Source organism: Chionomys nivalis, chromosome 4 (assembly GCF_950005125.1).
Source record: "Chionomys nivalis chromosome 4, mChiNiv1.1, whole genome shotgun sequence".
Lineage (NCBI taxonomy): Eukaryota > Metazoa > Chordata > Mammalia > Rodentia > Cricetidae > Chionomys > Chionomys nivalis.
Window position 1 is genome coordinate 16,662,269 of NC_080089.1, and position 21,872 is coordinate 16,684,140.

Sequence of the window (21,872 nt, forward strand, 5' to 3'; positions counted from 1 at the left end):
GTCACCAGGCTTTAACCTTATCTTGATTGAACTTTGTTAAATGATTCTTTTCCACTTCTTTTGGGATTGGTTTGGGGCACCAAATTTATTACATGTTGGAGGTCAACTTAGAAATGGATAATTGGAGACCTTAAATGCATTTAATGTTGGCCTGTAGTAGTCTTTTATATAATTATACTAGGAAGCTATTTAGCTATCTTCATTACTGCACAGTTCAACATTTAAAAGGAAAAACTCAGAAGATACTAAAAGTCTATCAATAGAAAATTAAATAATTTAGAGTACATTCTTAAAATACAATGTAGCCACAAAAATGATGGTTAGAGATGGACACTTTCCGACCCTAAAGATGAAGAACTAAGATAAGAAAAGGTGGCCAGGCTGCACTTAAGAGTATTCTGTTTAGGGCTGGCGAGATGGCTCAGAGTTTAAGAGCACTGGCTGCTCTTCCAGGGGTCCTGTGTTCAATTCCCAGCAACTACATGATGGCTCATAACCATCTGTAATGAAATCTGGTGTTCTCTTCTGGCATGCAGGCAGAACAGTGTACATATAATAAATAAATCTAAAAAAAAAAAGAGTATTCTGTTTAAATATGGACATGGACAGTTGCATCTTTAGCTTTGAAGTGCCCGCTACTGAGGTACGTGGAGACATCATTTCACTCCCCACTTCTTTCACTGAACATTGCTCAACAACGGCCACTTAGTTCCTTCACACGGTTATAACCTTGTAAAGGTCTGCTTCAAGATATCACTGTCTTCTACTGTGCCTGTTTCAGAACTGATCAAAATGAGCGGACAGTTCAATGTCATGAGAGTAAACACTTTGTGATGAAGCACAGGTGACAATCCCTAAAGGAACTGCATAACCCAAGGGCCCTTCCTTGGTGGCTGCCGTTCATTGCAGAAGGTGGGTAAACACACTTTCCTGAAAGTATATAAGGGATTACAAGAGTGGCCTCAAGCTACTGCTTTTCGGCTTGGTTCCAATGAGGCAAAACTCTGAGTGTGCATATGCTGAGTTCCTATGGGATGGTGTGCCTTGCTGCTGTCACCAGCTGAGCCATCTGAAAATGCTGAGCAGCAGGGAGGAGAAAGCAATTCAACACAGGGATCCCATAAGCTCATAGACAGTACAGAGCACAGTGAAACGCAGAGAGAGGAACTAGACTTCTGTAAAAGAAGGTAATTTCACATGCAGCTTCTCTGAGTGTCATCAGGAAATGTCTCGTGGGCTGAAAACATAAATAATCAGAGCCATGCCATTCATTGCTCCTGGAGCCGAGAAGAAGACCAGGCAGATGACAGCCAGCGAGCTAGTCAGTAGGTTTCAGGAACAGACTATTTGGCTCCTGGTCATTTCAGAAGTGACTTGATTTGTATTTTGTGTTGTACACAATTAAAATCTGAGTATGGTAGCCCCTTCTCTAACAATCACACTCTGAAGCTAGCGGAAACTTTAATGATATTCTGTATGCATTGATGGACCGGTCTGGTCATCTTTTGAAGATGTCTAGGATTAGTGGAGATGCTGATCTCAGCCATTGTGACTATGAACGCAAGACAGGTTCTCAGAAGCAGGTGCAAAGGCCACATTCTATTCTCTCAAAGGAAAACCCTGGAGTCCCCACAGTACAAATCCAGTGTCTGCCTATTTCTCATGCATCCTGTTAACTTTGGAAGCTGTCTATGGGAGCAGTTTGTCCCATATTCTCCTGGAAGAATCTGAAGTCTACAACGACAAGAAAGGAACCGTTCCCCAATGCCCTGCTCCTGTCCTTACATCCCCAGTCCGAGCTCCTACGGCAGAAAAGCTGAAAGAAACCCCGCTTGTGCCCAGTTCTGTCTCTGGCATCCAGTGCAGCGCCCACTTTACATTAATCAACCCTGCTAGCGCAGTGAACAGCATCTTTCAGTACTAATGTAACTGGAGGGTTTACCTCGCTCATTTCAATGACCCCCAAGGAAGAACACCTTATTTAAGAGAGAAACAGAAACAGAGAGACAGAGACAGGAGACAGAAAGCAAAACAGATGGAGAGAATCCAGAAATTACAAGGGTTAAAAAGCAGCTTAAAAACACAGTTTCCATAAAGGGAAACTGAGGCCTGAGGATGGAAAATACTCCCCCATACTCAGTCCTCACATGTCCCAAGAGCAACAATGTGTCCCTTCCGATCTCATCCACTGACCAACCATGGGACAGTCTGAGAACCAGCACTCATCAACATTTGGGATGATCCTCGTGCTCCAACCCGTGCTTACACCTCTAGGATTTTGTCTCTTTGGAGTAGTGTGACGCAGGGGTGGCCACCCCAACAAAGCATTTTATGAATCCTTCAAAGCAAAGAAAGCTGCCATAGGAAATTGACTGTTCACATTAACTAATCAAAATTGATGCTTGCAAAAACAGCTATTCTTTCAGCAAGATCTCTGCTGCTTCTCTCTCTTAGAAACTAGAATGAGTGGTGATCAAGACAATTGGAAATACTTCAGAACAGGTTTAAATAGAGTTGTATTACTGTGTATGGAAATTTGTGTTGAACTCACACACACACACAAAAAAAAGAAAACAAAACAAAACGAAACACTAAGCAAGAGTACTTTTGTCAGCTTCGGCTGTCAAACCCGAAATATCTCATACGACATTTCTATCTGTGGTTTTGAAGGAGGAAAGAGGAAAACAAAACCTCACCTGGCAGAAAGGTTGCCTTGCAGTTTTCCTTGTGGGTTTCAGGAATACATGTGTGTTAAAAGTTAGGAATTTGGTACAATTGCAAAGTAAACACTAGAAGAAAACTCTAGCTTCTGTTTTTAGCATGTAAAGATAACAGTTTTTATTATTTCAGCAAGGTATTAGTTTTTCCATACACAAGTCAAATCTGTTGAAGCTATGATAGTTATGATGCCTTAGATGCCCTGCGCATTGATTTATCCTCCTGATTCTGGATTATTTTAAAGAAAGCACATATTTCTGAACCCCAGAGCCTATTTTCTACAACTTAGCAACATAATCAATATTTTTATACAGCCCCCAAAGAGATCACTGAGCCATCAATCTCGGAGACATCCGTCTTTTAGAGTTAGTGCTGGCAGGCTCCCAGCCAGCCCTTCTCACTGTGAGCGTGAATCTCAGTGTGGGACTGAGACGGAGCGTGCAGATCTGCCTTTCCAGGGGATGAATAAAGATGAGAGACACTGGGGCAGGGACAGCAGTGACTGGGACAGCCGTGACCCTGTGTGTACTCAAGCATGAGCTTATAATGTTGCTGATGATCTTGATTTTCACACCTGAAACTGTTGATTAGGTCATTTGGGAACAGGGGAAAACTATATGAAAGAATATTATACGTTCTCTCTCTATTTTTCTGAGTTACTCATTTTGAAATGGCGCATTCTCCCAGATGTCCCTCAGCTGAAGAATGGGGAAAGAAAATGTACATTCAACACAATGGACTACTACTCAGCTGCTAAAAATATGGCATCATGAAATTTTTGGGTAAATGGATGGAGCTGGAAAAATATCATCCTGAGTGAAGTAACCAGATCCAGAAAGACAAACACAGTATGGCCTCATTCATAAGTGGTTATGAATATAATACAATCCACAGACCCAGAGAGACTAGGTAACAAGAATAGTTCATGGGGGGACACTCAGATCTCCCTGCGAAGGGGAAATAGATTTTCTAGGTGGACTGGGGTCAGGTGGGTGGAAATAAGAGGGATCAGGTGGGTAAATGAGAGAGTTGACTGGAATGGGTTCACTTGTGGGGGGCGATGTGGAAAACCAGTGCAAAAGGAACCCAGAGGATAATACATGTTAACTAACAAGGAATCCTAGTAATGGGGGTTTAGAGCCCAATCTAGTCATCTTTTATAGGCAGGCAAGGCTTCCGGTGAAGGGGCTGAGACACCAATCTAAGCCACAGAACCTGAGCAGGGCTCTCACAGGGGCTCACAGGGGCCACGGGGGCTCACGGGGGCTCACGGGGGCCATGGGGGCTCACGGGGGGCTCACAGGGCTCACAGAATCTGGAGCAGCTATCATGGAGCCTCCATGTGTTTTCGGTAGTTCTTCTGCACACATGCTGTGCTTGTGTAGCTGGATATTCTTGTTGACTCCTAATAGTAGAAGTGGGAAGTCTTTGACTCTCATGTCTCTTCTTGGGGCCCTTTTCCTCCCACTGGGTTGACTCTTCCACCCTTGACAGGAGAGTTTGTGCCTAGTTTTATTACATCTTGTTATACCATGTTCAGGTTTATCCTTGGGAAGCCTGCTCTTTTCTGAAGGGAGACAGAATAGGAGGGTTAGTGAATCTAGGGGAAAGGGGAAGTGGGAGACTGGGAGGCTGGGGACGAGATGGATAAGAAAAGAAGAAAGAAAGAAAGAAAGAAAGAGAGAGAGAGAGAGAGAGAGAGAGAGAGAGAGAGAGAGAGAGAAAGAAAGAAAGAAAGAAAGAAAGAAAGAAAGAAAGAGAGAAAGAAATATAAAGAATGAAAGGAAGGAAGGAAGGAAGGAAGGAAGGAAGGAAGGAAGGAAGGAAGGAAGGAAGGAAGAAGGAAAATAAAAGAAAAAAACATGTCTGCTCTCCAGAAAGTGCTCAGAATGTACCCGGTGAAGCTGTATAACATGCAGCAAAGTCAACACATGCAGTATCTCCCCTACATGTGCCATTGGAGAAAGATGTGTGAGTTCTAAATGCGCCAGGCTGACTAGTCACCAGTGGGAAGTACACTGTGGCAGAGCTCTCATCAATAAAAGGCTGCTTAAGTTACAGAATAAACCCTTTGACACATGACCTGGGTTTAAATCTGAACTCTTCCATTAGGTGTGCAAACTTGGACGATTTTTTTAACTTCGCTTACTTTTATTAATAAAAAATGAGAAAAATAGAGAAAAATCCAGCAGGATTTGAGTTAAAATATGAAGAACTTCAATTCCTGGCACAAGTATAATTACATGAATTCAACCAGTCATTATTTACTAAGGTAGATGTTAGAGACTAGAACTCTTGAGTCTGTGGAGGAGATCCATGACCTACTCCATATTTTCTTCTCTAACAGGAACAGGGACTCTCAGGTCAAAGGAAAGGAGGCCTCATTCCTGGGCCAGGCTATGGAGATTAGTGTCCCCATCACAATGACAAGAGAAACCTGAATCAAATTTTGTTTGTATTAAGTCTCAATTTTCTTGTCTGACAAATGGAGTTCACAACAGACCCTACTGCTACTCCCAAGGTTTAGCAATGGGTGGGTGTAGTGTTTCACACATCATTCCTAACTTAGGAGGGTGAGAAAAGAAGGATCTAGTTGAGAGGCCGGCCTGAACTACATGGAGAGCTTGAGATCAGTTTGCCTATAGAGCAAGACCCCATCTCAATAAATAAACAAACAACAAACAGTTCCATAAATGCTGACACTATAATTACTTAGATGCTTGGAACAATCCCGAAAAACAGGAAACCAGTGAACACCAATGGTTTGCCCTTAGCCATGCTGGGCATCCTTCCTACGAAAACTACCATTCTCAAATCCCAGATGCACACCAGTGGGCAAACTCAGCATCCTTGAAGAGACAGGGCTGTTCAGGGACATGCTATAATGGGGCTTATGATCACAAAGGCAGATCTGGCTTGAATTGCCTAGATCTCACTTTGTGGATTGCTTGTCATCGCTTGGCACTAGGGCCGTTGTTCCTGAGGTCAGCTATAGGCTGCTTGCTAACACATGATGGGGATAAAGCTGTGCTGTGGGACTCATGTTAATGACAGCCTGAAAAGAAGAAAAAAGTTTAGTGTGTGTGTGTGTGGGGGGGGGGGGCTGCAGCATGCTTACACACATACACATACATGCACACACACACACACGAAACAGCAACTAGAGACAGTACAGGATATAATAATAATTATTTGCATCACAAATCATTAGTGTGACAATGCTATCACAGATCATATAATGACATATTGAACCAAAGTCACTTACAATCAATGAATGTTACAGTCAAAGGTGTCTTAAACTAACCTAATGCTGAAGTTTTACCACACAAGAGGGCCACCAGTTTACATACTGAGGACAAGATCATACCGTTCACCAGTCCCAAGGCTGAAAAGGGTCTTCAGATCTCCAGTGTGAACCAGACATCAACACTTCTCTGTCTCCTATCCTTGCTCAGGTCTGTCATGGCTGTCTACAGACTGCGCTTCCCTCCCGAGGTTTAGCCTATGAACTACCTCAGCAGTGTCCAGGGTGCCCCGAGTTGTCACTGAACCTGTTACACCTGTTTCTAGTCCCTTCTCCTGAGGTTCTGAATATTGACATAAGGCCAGTGACTCTAAGAATTTAGAGTTCTAACAAAAATCGGAAACACAGCTTGGCAAATGGTCCAAGATATTTCTAAAATTTGTATTATCAATTTTTCCTTAGCCAAACCAAAATTACCCCAATTACTCTGAGATGTTAAACTAAATACCAATTTCATGTATTCTCCATCTGGAAAATGTTGCTTGCTTCCCCTGAGTGCTCATCTAAGCAATGCTTTCTAAGTAAGTAGAATATTAGATTCCCAAGGCTCCATCACCTATTATTGTGCAACATGAACACGGAAATCCCAAAGCCCACAGCGGCTTTTGCCAACCAGCCAAAGATGCGGTTTTTTTTCTTACTTATAACATTATAAAGTCTAACTTGTTGCCACTGTCGCAAAGCATTTTGTTGTCACAGAGTGACCTCCTAGGAAAAGTCAGGCAGTCCGAAGTAAGAATCGTTTAAGTTTCTTCAGAAGAAAAGGCCACATAGGCATGGGTTATGAATTCCCTCCTTTATTTCCTTCCCAGGTGCTGGAAATATTTCCATACAACACTGGTTAATGTCAAGTATCATTTCATCAGTAAACGCTTCAAATTCAGGGGTAATTCAACCAGGGGCTATCAGAAGGAAAGATTAGTATGTTGTTCAAGGCTTTCAGAAATCACTTCTCTCTCTGGAGAAAGAAATTCATCATAGTAGAAGAAAAAAAAATGTGTGGAGAGAATATCATTTGTTCCTTGCTTGGCTGTCTGGGAAAATGCTTCAGAAAAATATAATAATAAAATCCCGATTTCAGTTTTCCTCTGGTGGCCTCTCTCACTGAAAGCCAAGGGTAAGTAAGCACATTAGCATTCTCTTCAACTCAAGTTTAAAACCAAAGAACAACAAACAAAGCCTTTACACAATGACAATGTTTACTTTGTAATAACTGTACAGCCTTAAAAAGTTCCAGGAGTTAGGGGCAAACGCAGCCTAGAGGGAGGGTGCTCTCTGTCCCTGCGATAGATTCTTAAACAGTAGAGGTTACCTCTCCAGTTTCTGTCCCTGCTGTTCTTCTAAAAGTCATCATTTCCGTAGTCATCCATCCCAAGTGCCAGAACTGGTTCTTCTCTGAGGGAAAGACTGCTCTGTCAGAAGCAGCGAGGATCAGAAAGGGTACCGTGAGAAGAACTGACACACAGCAGGCCTCTTTCCTGTGAAGAAAGGAAGCCCTGGGGGTGGGAAGAAAGGAGGTGTCTGTGTGTTTATTAGACACAAGCGGAGAAGGGGAGTTGAACTAATGTTAGAGATGTGCTGTTGGGCGGCCCAAACTTGCAAAGGATTTGATAAAAGTAATGAGATTTTCAGTCTTTCCAAGGTTACACTTGGGTCAGACCTCCTCCTGGACAGAGGAGACGGCAGGTGCAAGTGGGCTGCTTTGAAGGCACTTGTCCATTTAGACAAACACACCAGACTATAATGCAGAACATTGAGGTCTCCTATGATAGACAAATACTGTACAAGTGTTGCTAAAGGAATCTAAGGAACCAAGAGATGCTGAGCTTGCTACGTTATGATTCCGTGTTTTCTGTTACCTCCTAAAGGCTGAGAATGGGTGGATTGAGAGAAACTAAGGATATGGTGCAGACTATCTCAGGGTAACAATTGGCAAGAAATGAGAGATGGGAAGAGATGCCAAAGAACTTTGCGCAGAGAAAGATGAGGACATGGTGGAGAGATTCAACAAAGCAAGCAGAAGCAGGAGGAATTGTTTAGAGATATACAGCAAGAAATGTTCCCCCGGGATTCGAACCAGTTTGTGTGTGGACCTGGGAACATCATCTAGGAATCTGCTGAGTATTTGGTATGCCGGTCTTGTCTCATGTCGTCATCACTGACAAGCGTGCCTCAGCAAAGGTGGGCTGGGTTGCTTTGGTTCACCCATACCCCACATCAAAATTCCTGGTCACGGATGGGTTCTGATGTGGGAAATACGCTTTGGGCTCAAGAGCCCTAATGGCTAATTTAGCAATCCAGATCAGCAGCTGATAGAGTCAACACAAGAGCACTCGGTTCCTCAAAATGGGCCTGAACAAGCATGGTCCCATGGGAGCTCCATCACAGAGCTCAGGACAAGTACCTAGTGTCTAGGTGGCTTCTGTCCTGGCGAGTAAAGAAGAGCAGGCATGCGTTCAGCAAAGGGGTGTGGATTGACTTCCTCTGGGTCTCTGTGAGCGAGTCCTGCTGCTTCTGTGAATCTGAGGATTCAGTATTGTAGAAGAGGATGATTATTTGAAATAAAGTTACTCTGTTATCTAAGCAACTACAGAAGCTAATATAGGAAGATTGGAACTGCATGCAGGCCAGTGTGGGTTACACAGAGTCCCTGTCCAAAAAAAAAAAAAACCAAGCAAAAAGCAAATGAAACAACCACAACAAAAAAGTTCAATTACCAAAGATCTTGTTTTTCTCCTGATTCCACTCCAGGTATCCTTTTTGAAAGTGAAAGCCAGATGTGGAAAAGTTCAAATGTACCAGTGTATAAAAAAAATGAAAACAGAGCACAGGTTCAAAGCCAGGACCCTGGTGCAAAGCAGCTCAAACCTTAGAGGGAGCAAGAAGGAGAATGGTAGTGTGCCAGGAAAAAGAGAGCAGCATCCTGTTGCTTCAGCTCTCCTCTAGCCTGCTGTACCTGCTCAACCAGCCCCAGCATTCCTGCTGTCCCCTGTCGGTCCCACACCTGACCCTAATCACATCTCAGTCACCAGGTCAGGTGGCCTCCTGTCAAAGACTTTCTGAAGAGGCAGGCCCGGGCGGCGGAGGCACCAGCACGCAGGCAAGTCCAGGCGGCAGAGGCACCGGCGTGCAGGCAGGCCCGGGTGGCGGAGGCACCGGCAGTCAGGCCCGGCAGGCAGGCCTAGGCGGCGGAAGCACCGGCGCACAGACAGTTCCGGGTGGCGGAGGCACCGGCAGGCAGGCCTAAGCGGCGGAAGCACCGGCGCGCAGGCAGGCCCGGGCGGCGGAGGCACCAGCACGCAGGCAAGTCCGGGCAGCAGAGGCACTGGCGTGCAGGCAGGCCCGGGTGGCGGAGGCACCGGCAGTCAGGCCCAGCAGGCAGGCCTAGGCGGCGGAAGCACCGGCGCGCAGGCAGGCCCAGGTGGCGGAGGCACCGGCAGGCAGGCCTAGGCGGCAGAAGCACTGGCGCGCAGGCAGGCCCGGGTGGCGGAGGCACCAGCACGCAGGCAAGTCCTGGCAGCAGAGGCACCGGCGTGCAGGCAGGCCCGGGTGGCGGAGGCACCGGCAGTCAGGCCCGGCAGGCAGGCCTAGGCAGCGGAAGCACCGGCGCACAGACAGGCCCGGGCGGTGGAGGCACCAGCACGCAGGCAAGTCCGGGCGGCAGAGGCACCGGCGTGCAGGCAGGCCCGGGTGGCGGAGGCACCGACAGGCCCGGCAGGCAGGCCTAGGCGGCGGAAGCACTGGCGCGCAGGCAGGCCCAGGTGGCGGAGGCACCGGCAGGCAGGCCTAGGCGGCGGAAGCACCCGCGCACAGACAGTTCCGGGCGGCGGAGGCACCGGCAGGCAGGCCCGGGTGGCGGAGGCATTGGATACAGGATAGTGCGGGCAAGAAACAGTGAAGCCTGCGCTGAGAACAGATTGCCCCGCTACAATTAAATCAAACCCAATAGATAGCATCGGTAAGAGGAGATGGGCAGGCGCCAAGGCAAGAATTCACCCAACAATCTGAAAAACAACATGAAAACACCAGAACCCAATGACCTTACAACACAAGGACTTGAACACCCTATCACAGGAGAAGAGGAAAAAACTGACTTTTTGAAAGCAATAGAGTCCCTTAAACAACATGTAAAAAACGCCCTCATAGAAATGGATGAGAAGTATAACAAAAAGTTTGAAGAAATGAGTAAATACGTAAATGATACCCTGGGAAGCCAAGAAAAAACGATCAAACAGGTAATGGAAACAGTCCAAGAATTGAAAACTGAAATGGAAGCAAGGAAGAAAACACAAACTGAGGACCAGCTGGATATGGCAAATATAGGTCAACGAGCAGAGACTACAGAAACAAGCATAATCAACAGAATACAAGAGATAGAAGAAAGAATCTCAGACTCTGAAGACAACATAGAGAAAATAAACGGACTGATCAAAGAAAACACCAAAACCAACAAATTCTCATCACAAAACACTCAGGAAATATGGGACACAATAAAAAGACCAAACCTAAGAATAATAGGGATAGAAGAAGGAGAAGAGGCACAGCTCAAAGGTCCAGAAAACATTTTTAACAAAATTATGGAAGAAAACTTCCCCAACATAAAGAAAGATATTCCTTTGAATATTCAAGAAGCATACAGAACACCAAACAGACTGGATCAAAAAAAAACGTCCCCTCGCCATATAATAATCAAAACACAAAATATACAGATTAAAGAAAGAATATTAAGAGCTGCAAAGGAAAAAGGCCAAGTAACTTATAAAGGTAAACCGATCAGACTTACACCTGACTTCTCTATGGAAACCATGAAAGCCAGAAGGTCCTGGATAGAGGTACTACAGAAACTAAGAGACCATGGATGCAAACCCAAACTACTATACCCAGCCAAGCTATCGTTCACTATCAATGGAGAAAACAAGACATTCCAGGATAAGAACAAATTTAAACAATACGTTGCCACAAATCCAGCCCTACAGAAAGTAATAGAAGGAAAATCACAACCCAAGGAATCCAACATTGCCAACACTGCCTACAATAACCCAGGCATCTAGCGACCCTTCAACAGCACAACTCAAAGAAGGGAGACACACAAACTCTTCTACCAAAAGCAGTAAGAATAACCGGAGTTAACAACCACTGGTCATTAATATCACTTAATATTAATGGTCTCAATTCACCAATAAAAAGGCACAGGCTAAGAGATTGGATACGAAAACAGGATCCAACAGTCTGCTGTTTGCAAGAAACTCATCTCAACCACAAAGACAGGCATCTACTCAGAGTAAAGGGTTGGGAAAAGGTTTTTCAAGCAAATGGTCCTAAGAAAAAAGCAGGTGTGGCCATACTAATTTCTAACAAAACTGACTTCAAACTAAAATCAATCAGAAGAGATCGACAGGGACACTTTATACTCATAACAGGAACGATTCAGCAGGATGAAGTCTCAATCCTGAATATCTATGCCCCTAATATAAAAGCACCCACTTATGTAAAAGAAATATTGCTAAAACTCAAGGCAGACATCAAATCACACACACTAGTAGTAGGAGACTTCAACACACCTCTCTCACCAATGGACAGGTCAATCAGACAGAAAACTAATAGAGAATTAAGAGAATTGTTGGAGGTAATGAATCAAATGGACTTAACAGACATCTATAGAACACTCCACCCAAATAGGAAAGAATACACCTTCTTCTCTGCAGCTCATGGAACCTTCTCGAAAATTGACCACATACTTGGAAACAAAGGAAACCTCCACAGATACAAAAAAATATCAGTGTCCACCTGTATCTTATCAGATCACCACGGATTAAAGTTAGAAGCCACCAACAAAGCTACCCCCAGAAAGCTGACAAACTCATGGAAACTGAACAGTCAACTACTGAACCACACCTGGGTCAAGGAAGAAATTAAGAAAGAAATTAAAGTCTTCCTTGAATTTAATGAAAACAAAGAGACAACATACTCAAACCTATGGGACACGATGAAAGCAGTGCTAAGAGGAAAGTTCATAGCACTAAGTGCCCACTTAAAGAAAACGGAGAAAGCATACATTGGGGACTTAACAGCACACCTGAAAGCTCTAGAAAAAAAAGAAGCAGACGCGCCCAGGAGGAGTAGAAGACTGGAAATAATCAAACTGAGGGCAGAAATCAACAAAATAGAAACACAGAAAACAGTCCAAAGAATCAATGAAACAAAAAGTTGGTTCTTGGAGAAAATCAACAAGATTGACAAACCCCTATCCAAACTAATTAAACGACAGAGAGAGAACACGCAAATAAATAAGATCAGAAATGAAAAGGGGGACATAACCACAGACACAGAGGAAATTCAGAGAATCATTAGATCTTACTACAAAAGCCTGTATGCCACAAAACTGGAAAATGCAAAAGAAATGGACACTTTTTTAGATAAGTACCATATACCAAACCTAAACCAAGACCAGGTGAACGATTTAAATAGACCTGTTAGTCGCGAAGAATTAGAAACAGTTATCAAAAATCTCCCTTCCAAAAAAAGCCCAGGGCCAGATGGTTTCAATGCAGAATTCTACCAGAACTTCCAAGAAGAGCTAATACCTATACTTCTTAATGTATTTCACAATATAGAAACAGAAGAGTCATTGCCAAATTCCTTTTATGAAGCTACAGTTACCCTGATACCAAAACCACACAAAGACCCAACCAAGAAAGAGAATTACAGGCCTATCTCACTCATGAACATCGACGCAAAAATTCTCAATAAAATACTGGCAAACCGAATCCAAGAACACATTAGAAAAGTTATCCATTATGATCAAGTAGGCTTCATTCCAGAGATGCAGGGCTGGTTCAACATACGCAAATCTATCAATGTAATCAACCATATAAATAAACTGAAAGAAAAAAACCATATGATCATTTCATTAGATGCTGAAAAAGCATTCGACAAAATTCAACACTCCTTTATGATAAAGGTCTTGGAGAGATTAGGGATACAAGGGGCATACCTAAATATAATAAAAGCTATTTACAGCAAGCCGACAGCTAACATTAAATTAAATGGAGAAAAGCTCAAAGCCATCCCACTAAAATCAGGAACACGACAAGGATGTCCACTCTCTCCATACCTCTTCAATATAGTGCTTGAAGTTCTAGCAATAGCAATAAGACAACATAAGGGGATCAAGGGGATCTGTATTGGAAAGGAAGAAGTTAAGCTTTCATTATTTGCAGATGATATGATAGTATACATAAGCGACCCCAAAAACTCTACCAAAGAACTCCTACAGCTGATAAACACCTTTGGGAATGTGGCAGGATACAAAATCAACTCCAAAAAATCAGTTGCCTTCCTATACACTAAGGATAAGGAAGCAGAGAGGGAAATCAGAGAAGCATCACCTTTCACGATAGCCACAAATAGCATAAAATACCTTGGGGTAACTCTGACCAAGGAAGTGAAAGATCTATTTGGCAAGAACTTTAAGTCTTTGAAGAAAGAAATTGAAGAGGACACCAGAAAATGGAAGGACCTCCCTTGCTCTTGGATTGGGAGGATCAACATAGTAAAAATGGCAATTCTACCAAAAGCAATCTATAGATTCAACGCAATCCCCATCAAAATCCCATCAAAATTCTTCACAGATCTGGAGAAGACAATAATCAACTTTATATGGAAAAACAAAAAACCCAGGATAGCCAAAACAATCTTATACAATAAAGGATTGTCTGGAGGCATTACCATCCCTGACTTCAAACTCTATTACAGAGCTACAGTACTGAAAACGGCTTGGTACTGGCATAAAAACAGAGAAGTCGACCAATGGAATAGAATAGAAGACCCTGACTTTAGCCCACAAACCTATGAACACCTGATTTTCGATAAAGGAGCTAAAAGTATACAATGGAAAAAAGAGAGCATCTTCAACAAATTGTGCTGGCAAAACTGGAAGTCAATCTGTAGAAGAATGAAAATAGATCCATATATATCACCATGCACAAAACTCAAGTCCAAATGGATTAAAGACCTCAATATCAGTCCAAACACACTGAATCTGATAGAAGAGAAAGTGGGAAGTACTCTACAACACATTGGCACAGGAGAACACTTCCTATGTACAACCCCAGCAGCACAAACACTAAGGACATCATTGAATAAATGGGACCTCCTGAGACTGAGAAGCTTCTGTAAAGCAAAGGACACTGTCACTAAGACAGAAAGGCAACCCACTGACTGGGAGAAGATCTTCACCAACCCCGCAACTGACAAAGGTCTGATATCCAAAATATACAAAGAACTCAAGAAATTAGACCGTAAAAGGTTAATCAATCCAATTATAAAATGGGGCACTGAGCTGAACAGAGACTTTTCAACAGAAGAAGTTCAAATGGCCAAAAGTCACTTAAGATCATGCTCAACTTCCTTAGCAATCAGGGAAATGCAAATCAAGACAACATTAAGATACCATCTTACACCGGTCAGAATGGCTAAAATCAAAAACACCAATGATAGCCTCTGCTGGAGAGGTTGTGGAGAAAGGGGCACTCTCATCCATTGCTGGTGGGAATGCAAACTTGTGCAACCACTTTGGAAAGCAGTGTGGCGGTTTCTCAGGAAAGTCGGGTTCAACCTACCTCTCGACCCAGCAATACCACTATTGGGAATATACCCAAGAGATGCCCAAACATACAACAAAAGTATATGCTCAACTATGTTCATAGCAGCATTGTTTGTAATTGCCAGAACCTGGAAACAACCTAGATGTCCTTCAATGGAAGAATGGATGAAGAAAGTATGGAATATATACATATTAGAGTACTACTCAGCAGTAAAAAACAATGACTTCTTGAATTTTGCATACAAATGGACGGAAATTGAAAACACTATCCTGAGTGAGGTAAGCCAGACCCAAAAAGAGGAACATGGGATGTACTCACTCATATTTGGTTTCTAGCCATAAATAAAGGACATTGAGACTATAATTCGTGACTCTAGAGAAGCTAAATAAGAAGGTGAACCCAAAGAAAAACATATAAGCATCCCCCTGAATATTAACCTTCATCAGGCGATGAAAGAAGACAGAGACAGAGACCAACATTGGAGCACTGGACTGAAGTCTCACGATCCAAAGGAGGAGCAGAAGGAGAGTGAGCACGAGCAAGGAACTCAGGACGGCGAGGGGTGCACCCACACACTGAGGCAATGGGGATGATCTATCGGGAACTCACCAAGGCCAGCTGGCCGGGGACTGAAAAAGCATGGGACAAAACCGGTCTCGCTGAACATAATGGACAATGAGGACTACTGAGAACTGAAGAACAATGGCAATGGGTTCTTGATCCTATTGCATGTAATGGCTTTGTGGGAGCCCAGGTAGTTTGGATGCTCACCTTAATAGACCTGGATGGAGGTGGGTGGTCCTTGGACCTCCCACAGGGCAGAGAAACCTGCTTGCTCTTTGGGCTGAGGAGGAAGGAAGACTTGATTGGGGGAGGGGGAGGGAACGGGAGGTGGTGGCGGGGAAGAGGCAGAAATCTTTAATAATTAAATTAATTAATTAATAAAAAAAATAAATAAATAAATAAATAAAAAATAAAAAAAAATAAAAAAAAAAAAAAAAAAGAAAGAAAAAAAAAAAAAAAAAAAAAAACAAAAAAAAAAAACAAAGACTTTCTGAAGATTCCAGAACAACAAAGTTCAAAGTTGTCCATATAGCCGAGGGATTGTGGTAAATCTGGCACTGGTCTTGGGCACTATCTCAAGCCTTTCTCTGCCTCCTGGCCATACTGGCCTTTGTTCTGTTGTTGTTGCTGTCTTTCATATGCTTCCTGAGTTTAATTCTCTTCCCTTCCCCAATGTGCCATCAAAACAGGCACACAACCAACAGATTACATGCATTACAAAAAGAACGAGACTATCTCTAAGGGATGTTACTGTCACCCACATTAAATGCTGTCCATCCAAAGTGGAAAGTATTCAATATATTTCTACTGTCTCATAATGTTCAGAAAATTATCAGATCATAGAAGATGAGTTGGGGGTCCATTTTTCTCCACAGGAAGTACTGGGTGATAAATGTAAATCTTTTGCTGTTAGCACAACCTCAGGACGAGTAGGTCACAGGTGACATTGTGGAATCTCATGGGCCAGCCCTAGAGCTGATTATTATCTCAACATGCCAGCAATCCTGACCCCAAAAACATTTGATTAGAGGAACCTGTGCCATTATTTTGAGTATAGATCCAACCAGGTAGAAAACCACAGTTCTCCTTATCAAGGTGACTGCCTAGAATGTCTCTGCTCCCACTGAAAGGTTCCCCGGAGAAGGTCAATTCTCGGGCCTTCAACAAATGGGGTTCTCTTTTTATAGTGTTGAGATGGATTCCATCTCCAGTAAGTTAACCCAATGGGTTCTGAGTTCCTTGTTTACAGCAGAGACCAAAGGAACCCCTGCTGCTGGCGGTAGAACCATTTGACCTCATTCCTCCAGGAAGCATTCACATGTGGCAAGACCATCAGTCACTCTGACACCTAGAATCCCCATTTGCTCCCACCAACCAGTGCTGTGCAGGCTTCGCCCAAACTCTGTTGGCTCTCACTCTTTACGGGAGCATTTATTCTGCCAACAAAATCAAGACCTTGGAAGATTGATCTTTCCAGGTCAACACAGGGTTGCGTCTCCAGAGGTTTGCTTAATTTTCCCTGCCTGTCTATGAAGACTGTAGACGAGTATCTGGGAAGCCACAGCTATCCGCAGCCCCGGAGGTTGATTTTGTTCTGCAGTTTGGTTCACAGGGCAGGGGCTGTCAAACTCTGCACTGGATGAAGGACTGAGCACAACTCAATTCTACCCTAAGCTACAATAACCCAAAAACAGCGCTTATGATCAACAGCTGCTGGAAAGGAAGTGGGATTGTTGCTCTGGCAAGCTTTAGACCTCATAGACTCATTTCACACAGTTAAAGAGTTTTCTTTGAGTCCACCCCTGAGTATATGTAGTTGAAAACCAAGCATACCCTTTACTGCTAATTATGTATCACAAATAAATAGTTTACATGAGCATCTGTAAACTGTGAGGGGGGCGCCCACAGCAGATGTTTAGGGACAGCTGCACAGTAAGGCTGACACGAATGGAGATGAAATTTATGTTAAGCTCCCTCAAGAGTGAGAGAAGGTTTGTTTAACCTTTTACCAAACTCATCTCTCGAGGGGTTCAGGTCTGAATGCTCCTTTCGAATAGATTCCCATTTTGTTTAACATGCCTGCATTTCCTCTTTTCTCCCCCACTCCAGAAAGGAGCCCTGGCGATTTGACCACTTTGAGCAAATGTCACTCAGACACTACAAATATAAGCTCAGAAGCTTGCTTTTGAATGCCTGTGTGCTATTAGCAAATCCTAGGAGACATGACTAAATGATATAAATTTAGAAACAGAGAAGTCTGTGTGCCAGCCCCCGTAAGGATCCACTAGGCTACACTGCTGTTTTTTAAGAACCACCACATTCCACATCAAAATGAAAACTGTCACCCCTCAGTGTCCCTGTGACAGCAATGCCACCCAGTCATTACTCGCGTTATGCACTGCAGGGCTAGTGAGAAGCTGTTTAAACTAAACGGCCTTGGCCCTATATTTGGGTATATTCCTTTTGACTCATGTGTATGTACTCTCCGAGAATAAATATTTGGCATCCACGAAGTATTCAAATTGGAAAGTAATAATAGATCGCACAGCAGGAATGCTCTTCTCCTTGCTGCGTCTCTTGAATTATTTTTTTTAAGATGTTCTGCAGTTTGGTTCACAAGGCAGGCTCCACATCTTCCTGTTTAAGATGACCCAAAGGTGGAGTGTCTAGAGTCAGGAGTGCCAAGATAAAGAACCACGGGCAGTGAGAACAAGCGTGCCTTTGTCTCAGCTGTGAAGTGGTGGTGCGTGGAGCTGAGATGGTACTCCACAGCAGACCCCAAGGGCTGAGTGCACAAGTCCCAGACCCAAACTAGGTGGCTACACTAATACGGCATTTCAAAGCAATTTCCTCTGGGTTGAAGGAATATGCTTATTGATCATGCTCTCATAGAATCTCAGAGGAAAGTCATGTGGTCTACAATCTCCTTAAGGTCTTCTCTGAAGTCCGCCTGTCTCTCAGAAACCCTCAAGAAACATTATCTGATAATTAAATTATCTGGTTCCACTATGAAACAGTTTTGAGTTATTTCATTTTTTTTTAATGATAAAACTTCTTTGTGTTCCTGGCTATCATAATACTGATCTCTTGTTAAGTAATTATAAGCAAATCAACTAATTAGATGTGTAACTGTATGACATAAAATTCACATAGAATATGTAAAGCCATGATACTCAATACATATCAACCTGATGCTTTTGAACATTTGTTTTGCTATATTTGATGTGGGGAGAAAATTTAAAATGAATCTTCATTCTATTTCTTCTCCCTAAAGATTCCATTTAAATTTCATTTCCATCTTACATGCTCACGTCAATGTGACACCATGTCCCTTATCCCTTATTCCTCATTTTTTTTTTTTTTTTTTTTTTTTTTTTTGGTTTTTCGAGACAGGGTTTCTCTGTGGTTTTGGAGCCTGTCCTGGAACTAGCTCTTGTAGACCAGGATGGTCTCGAACTCACAGAGATCCACCTGCCTCTGCCTCCCGAGTGCTGGGATTAAAGGCGTGCACCACCACCGCCCGGCTCCTTATTCCTCTCTTAAGGCCATTAGTTGAAGGTGAAAGTATCAGTGCACATATACTAAGTGAAACCTGCAGCACTCTATTCCAAAGCAGATAATAAGTCATCGCTATATTTTATGTGTTTATCTAGTATTTATATTTTAAGATGTTTACATATAAACATATGCACAAATTCTTCAAAATTGTGCTTTTAAGCCTTTTGTGTGAGGGTTCTTTGCTTCCATCACTCAGAACATCTGAGCTTGTGGCAAAGGCTTACTTAGTTTTCCTTTTGGAAGACGGTAGGAGTGGGCAGTTATTATAGAATATGTAATTTCAAGCCTTAACAGAATCCCAAGGGAACTTACAATAACTGCAATACACTAGTTAATGTCCATCACCAAACTGTCTATAAAAGTCCTTTAACTTGGAAAAAAGGTTATAATCAATCAGTTAACTTAAGTGAAAAGCCACAGAGTAAAAACCTTCAATTTGAAATAATTTAAGATGTTTGGAAGCATTCAGTACAGGGCTAAGTCAGGAGGGAGAAATGGCCATGATTCCCTAACCCTGACGTTTTTAAACAAAAATGAATATTTCGGTTCCCAATAGGTCAACAGAGAATGAAGCTCTCAGATTGAGGGCTGTGAGTTGTGGTGACCGACAGGGGTGTGGCCAGTCTTGCTGGTGAGTGTGTCTACTACATGCAGAGTTTAGCATGATCCTGATAGCTCATGTCCCCTCTGGATAAGAATCTCCTCAGGTGTAATGTGTGATGGGCACATCCTCCAGCATCCCTGACATCCCTCATGCAAGCCTCATTTAATTGTGGATGAATCTTATCCACATCAGTGCTATGCTGACAGGAGAGAACTCTGAGCAGGCTTCCTGGTGCCGTCCAGAGGCTGTTCAAGGTTTGTCAGGAGTTGAGGCAGATGTCGTTCTCTTTAAGGTGGTATTTCCATATTCTACTGTGAGTGGGATAATGAACTCTGTAAGAATGAAAATGTCTATTTGTTATGTCGGAGGGAGACCCACTTCTTGATCTGCGATTCCTTTAAAGACAATTGCAATTAAAATATAAAGAAATAAAATCCAGGTACTGTATTCACCTTGTGATGAAAGCAATAAAATGGATTCTGAAAAAAGCCCTAAGTCATAATCTTATTATGATTTTGATTACATTAACCTTACTCTTAATTTTAAAGATTTACTAAATATAATGTTGTTACTCTTCTCAAATTATTATTCCTCCTTCCTTTACCTCTTTCCAGATGAGAAGAATATATGTTGTATGCTTACTGGAATAGTGAGTGACCAGCTACCTTGGTTGGGTAGCAATCAACCCCTTTTCCCCCTCAATTTTCTTGACACTTATAATACAGTTTGCTAGGGAAATAATGAAAACTCTTTCTCCATTTGATTTTCCTCTGGTGGGGCTGTTTGGGGAGGCCATCATTACTGGGCACTTTGGGAAGAACTTTAACTCTTTGCTGCTCAAGTATGGGACAAGCCAACATTTAACTCTTTGAAGGTGACTTTCACTTGACTGAGTGGACTTAACCTAAGGCATATTTAGTCAGGCTCGGTGATAGCTATCTGTATCCCCACTACTCAGAAGGCCGAGGAAAAGGATCCAAGTTCAAAGCCTGTCTCCATTTCATAAAGAGTTCAAGACCAGCATACTCTACTGAGTGAGCTTCTATTCCAAAACACAAAGAGGGCCATGGATGAAGCTCGGCAGTAAAGCACCGGTTTCAGATCTGCAAGGTCCAGGCTTCAGTCACCAGTACTGGGGGAGCAAACAGGATGTGATATAACCTGAAAAAGATTAAGGGATGAATGAAATTTCTACGGATTTACTATTAGTTTTTGGTGTTTCAAGACCAGAATGTGGAAGATCTAAACATCAGGAATTGGAGCTTCATCTCTCAAGACCAAACTCTTCGAGAATGCAGAGATGGCTACACCAAACTCAACACACCTCCCTGCTGTCAAAGACCAAAGCCAGTACTGTTTCCTTGAGCTTCATTCTCTTGTTTCTAGACTTTCAATTGTCCCTGGGCAATTAGTTGTTTCAATTAATACATAAATCACATTGCTATTATGACTTGATAAGAATCTAGAACTCACAGCAATCACTTTTACAATAAATATCTGTTGCTTTGAAAATAGTGTTGCATGGTTGAATGGACTCCCCAAAGTTCTTGTTAGAATAAGGCCATGTTGGTAGGTGGGGCCTGATAGGAATCTAGTCCTTAGGCCCGCCTTCCTGAGTGGATGAACGTGAGTCTTGCTGGAATGGGTGTGTTCTCTCAGAAGGCAGTTCCTGCTGCTGGCTCACTCTCACCCTTTCACACTGTGCCCAGAGATGACACAACATGCCAGATGTTGGCACCATGCCCTGGGAGCTCACAGCCTCCAGAATCGTGAGCCAATAAACTGAACAAGTTACCCAGTCGGTAGTATGCAATTCCAACAGGAGAAAAGAAGGTAAAAAGACAGATGCCAATCAGACCAGAGGTGCCAAAGCCAAGAAACATGGAGACAATTTGTTGCCAGTTGAATGACTCCATTCCTTTTCACTCATCTAAGGAGATCTTTCATGTAAGTATCTGGCCTTCCATTCCATGGCTTTACAGCTTCCTGCTCTTTCTATATTATGCAAGTGTGAAGTTTATGTTCCCACCATGACTTTGGAACTATTAATTACACACAAAGAATCATTTCTTTCCCACTAAACACCTGGCAGAGATGAACCTGTAGGAGCTTACAGGAAGAAAATGGCAGCAAAGCATTATAGAGCGAGTAGAACACAGCAATAAAATCTGTGAATCGGGAGACCCTGACCAATATTAGCAAGGGCCATGAAATGGGAGAGTTGTGGTCATACACTGTTACTGGATTGTTTGACTTGATTCCCACAGTAGCTCTTTATGTCCACACAACAGATGGGGAGACTGAGGCTAGAGAGTTTAAGCTCCTGACCCACCTTGTTTCTTCATACCTATTAAGGCTGCATGTCCGGCATGGTGTGTCTGACTTCCTTGCCTAGCTTCTTGGCACAGCACTAAATTCCTATCTGAGGTGTTCACCCGGGCAAAAATGATTCTAATAGTGGGTGGCAATCTTTCGGTTCAGATCCAGAGAGCAGACAGGACATAAATCCCCATGTGGG

General features: G+C 43.0%; 1 protein-coding gene across 5 annotated transcripts in view; it reads right to left on the minus strand.

Annotated features, from left to right (window-relative positions):
• The window catches only part of Fat3 (FAT atypical cadherin 3), a 596,674-nt gene that overhangs the window by 472,163 nt on the left and 102,639 nt on the right, over positions 1 to 21,872 (minus strand). The window lies entirely within an intron of this gene.